This window comes from Macrobrachium nipponense, chromosome 39 (assembly GCF_015104395.2).
Source record: "Macrobrachium nipponense isolate FS-2020 chromosome 39, ASM1510439v2, whole genome shotgun sequence".
Lineage (NCBI taxonomy): Eukaryota > Metazoa > Arthropoda > Malacostraca > Decapoda > Palaemonidae > Macrobrachium > Macrobrachium nipponense.
Window position 1 is genome coordinate 49,696,548 of NC_061099.1, and position 7,136 is coordinate 49,703,683.

At 36.3% G+C, this 7,136-nt stretch overlaps 1 long non-coding RNA gene across 1 annotated transcript in view; it reads right to left on the minus strand.

Moving 5' to 3' along the window:
* Positions 1–4,156: 4,156 nt before the first annotated feature.
* The window catches only part of LOC135210333 (uncharacterized), a 110,866-nt gene continuing 107,886 nt past the window's right edge, over positions 4,157–7,136 (minus strand). The window contains exon 3 of the long non-coding RNA XR_010313500.1: positions 4,157–4,398. This is a non-coding gene — a long non-coding RNA (uncharacterized LOC135210333). The remainder of the gene's footprint in view (positions 4,399–7,136) is intronic.

Here is a 7,136-nt window from a genome sequence, read left to right on the forward strand (position 1 = left end):
TGTGCAATTTCATGTAAATAAAAAAAAAAAATACTCATGATTGTAGCTTTTATCAGTTTTGAAATATTTTCATATAAATAATGGTAAGTGCCAAAATTTCAACCTTAGGTCAACTTTGACTACCGAAATGGTCAAAAAACGCAATTGTAAGCTAAAACTCTTATATTCTAGTGATATTTAATCATTTACCTTCATTTTGCAACAAATTGGACGTCTCTAGCACAATATTTCGATTTATGGTGAATTTATGAAAATAAAAACTTTTCCTTACGTCCGCGCGGTAACTCTTCCGATAAATTTTTTCGTGCGATTGTCGTAATGTTTGCACCATTTTAGATTAGCCGTTACATAAAGTTTTATATTTGGAAATGTGCGCAATTTCATACACAATACAACTAAAAACAACTCATGGTTGTAGCTTTTATCAGTTTTGAAATATTTTCATATAAATAACGATAAGTGCCAAAATTTCAACCTTCGGTCAACTTTGACTACCGAAATGGTCGAAAAATGCAATTGTAAGCTAAAACACTTATATTCTAGTAATATTCAATCATTTACCTTCATTTTGCAACAAATTGGAAGTCTCTAGCACAATATTTTGATTTCTGGTGAATTTATGGAAAAAAAAAAAAATTTTTCCATACATCCTCGCGGTAACTTCCAAAAAAAATCTGAAATTTTTTCATGCGATTGTCGTAATGTTTGCACCATTTTAAATTAGACCATTACATAAAGTTTTATATATGAAAATGTGCGCAATTTCATGTAAAATACAACTAAAAATAATTGAAGCTTGTAGCTTCTCTCATTTTCGAAATATTTGCATATAAATCACGAAAAAATAGAAAAAAAACCACGTTCAGTCAACTTTGACTCTACCGAAATAGTCGAAAAACGCAATTGTAAGCTGAAACTCTTACAGTCTAGTAATATTCAGTCATTTATCTTCATTTTGAAACAAATTTGAAGTCTCTAGCACAATATTTAGATTTATGGTGAATTTAAAAAAAAAAACTTCCCTCCGCGTGTGGATTCTCCGCCGCAAATCTCGAAATGCGTACGTCGCATTCTTGTAATATTTGATCCGTTTCATATTAGGCGTTTCATAGAGTTTTATATATGAAAATGTGCGCAATTTCATGTAGAATACAAAAAAAATAATTGAAGATTGTAGCTTTTCTCATTTTTGAAATATTTTCATATTAAAAAAATATATTGAAAAAATTCGACATTCGGTCAACCTGAACTCATCCGAAATGATTGAAAACTGAAATTGTAAGCTAAAAATCATACAGTATAGTAATATTCAATCATTTATCTTCATTTTGAAACAAATTGGATGTCTCTAGAACAATATTTAGATTAATGGTGAATTTAAAAAGAAAAACATTTTTTTACGTCCGCGCGTTACGAATTCATACATCATTTTGTGATAATATTTTCTGTGTTGCTTTGATCGTTTTACAATGTGTATTCCAAAATTATTGCAATTTATTGTACAATACAACGGAAAAAAAAATTAACGCGTTAGCTTTAACCATTTTGCTTACAGCGTGATTTGAATACAATTATAATGAAATTTTGTTTTCGCGCTATCATATATCGCATTATTTATGTATGATATTTTTTTCATTTCTGATGGTTGCATACTAAACTTCAGGCAATGACAAAAAAAGGAGCCAAAAATGAACACTTAATCTTGAAAACTAAGCGCGCTGTGATTTTTTGAAAAAAATATTTTTTCTACTTCGGCGCTCACTCCGAGACCCCCTAGGCATACATACGGGAGACGATTTTTATTATACCCCTTCGGCGTAAGAGGGTTAAGTAATGCCTACAGTGCACTGCATGAGGTACCTTTGTTATGAAATTAAAGGGGGAATTCTTGAAGGTTCACTCAGGAGGCAAGGTGGTTGTGTTCTGCTTGTGGGGTTTTGGATCAGATTAGTTTTTCAGTGTGTGCATCGAGGCTTGTTAACCAGTAATAAAGCAAACAACTTCCCTGCAATATGCAGGATGCCCTAATGACATATTTCTCCTTCCAAAGCTGAAAGACAATAAAGAGCCTGTTGTTCACACTTGTGTTGCAGTAGTTTGCAGGTCTGCATTGGGTTGCAGACTTCAAGGCATCTGAAGGTTGATTGTTTTGGTTCAAGATCTGACATGGGCTTTCAGCTTATGTATGCTTCCTAGGAAGGAATGAGGGGATTTCAGCATACATGCAGACTTGATGAAATTTTAAGTTAGTTCTACTATGCTGACAAAACTGGTCTATTTCACTCCTTGCTCATTAATACCTTAGCCAATGAAAAGTAAAAGAATTTACCAAGCCAAATCTTTTGAAGCAATTCATTACAATGTTGACAAAACTGGTCTAGTATTTCACTTCTTGCCCATTAACACCTTAGCCGATGGAAAGTAAAAAAATTTACTAAGTCAAAGGCTTTTGAAGCAATTCATGTCTTCTTTTTGTGCAAACCTCTTTTTGTCCTGCGTGGACAGACTTTAATAAACTGTCAGTTTAGGCATCACTCGGTAAAGGTTTGGTTCACCTCCATGATCATTTCTAATTGGTTCCATAATCAATTTCATAAGGAGGTTGTTTATCATCAGACACTAGACCTGGGAGTTGCTAGACATCAAATGAAGGCTCTGCTTCTCATTGACAATATACCTACACAAACTAGCAAAACCTAGTTGGATGTTGATGATTCTGCTTTGCACTCTACATTGGCTGTTTTCTCAAACACCTCTAACAAACTGTTGATGTGGAATTCTCCATTAATATAAATATATATATAATGAAGACCATCCTCATGTGTTGATCCGAAGCTGCTGGTTGTTATAGAATAGTCTTTGTCATTGTCCTCAGGAGCTTCATCCACCACCAACAACTGCAGCAGATACCTCACTGTAAGGCAGTAGGAGGAGGCTAGGATCATCAATGCCATTATTCAGGCACTCCTTTAAGTCATTCTCAGGAATGCTGTCACATACCTTTGGTACCTTGGGCTCGAAAATCGTCAACATCAAAGCCTCAGAAGTCACTCACACCCTCTTTGCCATTCTGGATACATCCCCCCCACCCCCCACCCCATATCCAAGTCCTGTTCCTTTTCATGATCATCTTCGAACACCACCCCTTCTTCCAGGATGTTTCTTCAGTATAACAAATTTGTTGCAAGTAACACCTTGGTCCATCAGTTGAATGAGTGCAGTTGTATTAGGAGGCAAAAAATGGTCGTCTGTGAGTTCCTTATGCAACTACCAACTTGAAAATATGGCATAAGTATGTTCAATAGCAAATTGAAACCTTTCATTATTGGTTAATTTGCTAGTCTGATGTGTCAAGTCTTGATAAAGTCTTTGTTGTATTATAAGCAATTTTGCAGGTTAAAAGGACCATAGTGCAATTTCCTGGTTTTGAATATTTGTGCTGATTGGATAGAATGTTGACTTTCATTTGGTGGTCTCAGTTTGCATCTCCTATGAATACTAAGTACTAATCAGTTGTCCAGCCTAAGTCTAATTATATAATGTACCAAGAAATCACAGAGATTCCACATCTTACAACCAGTATTTTGCTGAAAGTTTTGGAAGAGCAGCAGCAATGGCACAGCCAGAATAAGTATCAAGTAGCACTAATGAGGCTTGGAGTATAGTCCACAGGTGGGTTGATGGTAGAATCTGAAACCTCTTTAGTTAAAAATTCTCCCCAAACTCCTATCAGAGTGAAAACTAGGACATCATCATTTAGTCAATAAAATAAAAAGTATTAAAGCCAAGATCAATCATATCTTCATCAAAACTAGGGAATTTCTTGACAATGAAAACTGAAATCCGTGCACCATAAACACCAGTGGCGTGGTTGGTATGGTGTTTGCGTCCCACCTCAATGGTTGCGGGTTCGATTCTGCCATTCCATTGAGGAGTGAGAGATGTGTATTTCTGGTGATAGAAGTTCACTCTCGATGTGGTTCAGAAGTCACGTAAAGCCGTTGGTCCCGTTGCTGAATAACCACTAGTTCCATGCAACATAAAAACCATAAAAACAAACAAGCCCTTGCAAAAGCCTAAATGTAAATTAGGGAACATACAAATCAGGGAGAAAAAAAAAAAAAAAAGCTCAACTGAATGACAATAAAACCTGTGGCAGAAGCAATATATATATTATATAATATTGAAGTTTAACAAATTGTAATGACAAACTACAGACTAATTACTCTTTAAGGCTTCCAAATAATAAAATTACATATATAAATAACTGAAAATACACTATTTTCTCAACTAAGGTTGTTTTTCCAGTGCCTTCCTCTCACTTGCTAAATGACTTAAAGCTTCTGGTTTTGTACATTTAAAGTATATGTTGCTATTTGGCTGCTGTAGGTACAACTGCTGTAAAAGAAAAAAAATTATGTATTTTCTAAACTGTAGAAATAATTAATTTCAGTTCTTAGGACCTGATACCAATGAAAATAAAATCATAAACCTGTTTAATGCACAATAAGAGAACAAAATGTCAATGCAAGAGCAATGCTTCATGGGTACAGGACTGCATCATGGTAAACAATGAAATTATATCACAATACTCTCAAGTTCATACAAGATAAAGAGCAGTCATAATTCATTCTCAATTTGAATGCATAACAGTAAACAACCAGTAGTACCCTACCAATTTCTACTATTAAACCAATTTTAGTAAAAAACAAAACAAAAAAATTGGCTTGTATATTTAAATTAAATCATGTAATGCTTGGAAATGCAAATGTCATGGAATACATTATGTAAATGGGCACTTAATTCATGAAGACACTTTTAGCTTCAAAATTACTATACTTATGATCACACAATTTACTAAGTAGGTAAACGGGCGTGCCTTTATGAGGCCCACCTTCAACTTTGTAAGGAAATACAGAGAAGCAGATACGAGCTCGTAAGTCTCCAAACCTTTTGCCAAAACACATTAAATTTTTTGTACCTCCCTTTCATAAGTCTGTAATTAATTAAACTTTCTGCTCTTCAACTGAATAAATTTTTAAATACTTTAGTTTTAAAACTAAAAATAGTAATGTTTTTCATAGTTATACAAATCAAAGCCTTTTATGGAAGAGTATTCTCAGTGTGAGCTGGTACAGTCACTGAACAAGTTATTAACTGGTAGCTGAGTGGAGAATACCCCTCCCCTTACTTTCCATTAGCAATCGTTTTTGTTTTTTTTGCCACAGATAAAACAAGGTGGCTCAGGTGAGATATGATAAACTAGGAAAAATACAAATTACTTCCAAGTTTATTTGTTCCTAAGTAAATACAAACTATCACCTTTTAAATAGGAGACTTGCTTCTTTTATACTAGGTCATCTCTGACAACAAAGTGGAGTTCAATCCTACTCGGAATTGTCAAGATCCTGGTTGCATACACAGAAGAAGCAATGATTACTGTAACTTCCTCCTACTCTTACTAGCATATGGGATGATGAGAGTGGTAAGGCTGTGGGTGTTAGCAAGACTGCGAGAGAAAAAAATTAGTAAAAATAGCATAGGAGAACCAAAAAATCCCCCCATATGGGATTTCAAGCTAGAAAGCGGCTAATTCTGGATAATACCAAGTGGTGGGTTCAGGTGTTGCTCTACCCATGTTAAAAGGGAGCAGAGGGACTCCTGAACCATACTAAGACCCCCTCAAAGTGAGACAACCTTGACGTGGTGAGGGGGTCTCTTGAACCCCTGGAATTTGTTCCTGGGTTTGAGTCCAAGAGTCTCGTATTAAAAATATTAGAAGTTTTTTGGGGTAATTTAGTGGAGCTTTCCACTATTTGAAAAATTTCACTGCTTAGGTGAATCTGAGAAGGGATCGTGCTTGGAAGGGGTTTGCATTCAAAGCTAATTGTGGGAGCTGTGGTGGGTGAGTCGCCACCTGATATGGTTTGGACCCAAGAGATAGTGACAGGATTTTCCATCGGACACCAAGGGGGCTGGTGTTTGGGGATGGGACTCCTGGCTTCTGTCTGGAAGCCCACCAATACGTTTGGAGTGGGGAACAGGCCCCATTAGTGGGGGCAGAACTCCCAGCTGGTGGATTGGCTTATACCTGGGCCACTGCAAGCATATTGATGTTATCCCGAAGGGGTAGGGTATGGGGTGGACTATTGGGAGTCTACTCTCACTTGTGCCATTGGTAGAGAATGCAAATACCTGACTGATCCGTGATACTTTCTTGATAAAACCAAACAGTTTTGGGTGTGTTTGATGGTTTGTTGGGGTGGTGAGACTAGGCATTAGAAGCTGCCCGGGTTTCCCTTTCTGAACTTCTGAATGTGAACTGGAATAATTCTATGGATTTGGACAATAAGTTTTCCCTCCCCTGGATCCGACAACTTACTGGCACTGGCATGAAGATGGATATGAGCTCGGCTATCGGACAGAACCAAACACTGAGACAGCAGGGTGTTAGTAAATCTGGTGGATTTGATTCTATGTAATAGTAGAGTCCTTCATTGCACTAATATAAACTTGTCATTAGATTATGAGTGTTTGTACAGTGTAATGAAACAATCTGGTAAAGTGGAAAGAATAAAATTACTTCTAGAAAAAGACAAGCAGTAATTTTCTACTTATGTTAAATTTTCCTCACTTGGAAGATAGTGAGGCACAGCAAAGACTCCATGGTCACATTCTTAATGATTCGGTTCTTAGCACGAAAGTGTTTTCGGTGAAAAATATAAATGATGAGCCATTTGATTTTATCCCTAAGAATGAAGAACATGGACCAGCCCCATGTACCAGAGCACTTCCTACCCCTATATGGCATGTTGCTACCAACAAGGAGGGAGGAAAAAATTTTATAAAGGCTGCTGAATGTACTGAGAGCTCGGTAGGTTCCATTCCCATTGGAAATTTGAACTGTTATGGAAAGAACTTGCTAATAAAAGCTGGTAATGAAACCCAAGCAATTTTGCTATAGAATTTTAAACCTCCTGAAAGTGGAAATATTGAATGTATTGCATCGCACAGATTCTTCAACACACGGAAAGGGGTAGTATACTCAAAAGACCTGCATGTTTTTGAAAAGGAGATTCTCCATCGGAGTGTCCTCCTTGGTACTCACATCAAAAAAACTTATGGAAAGAAATTGC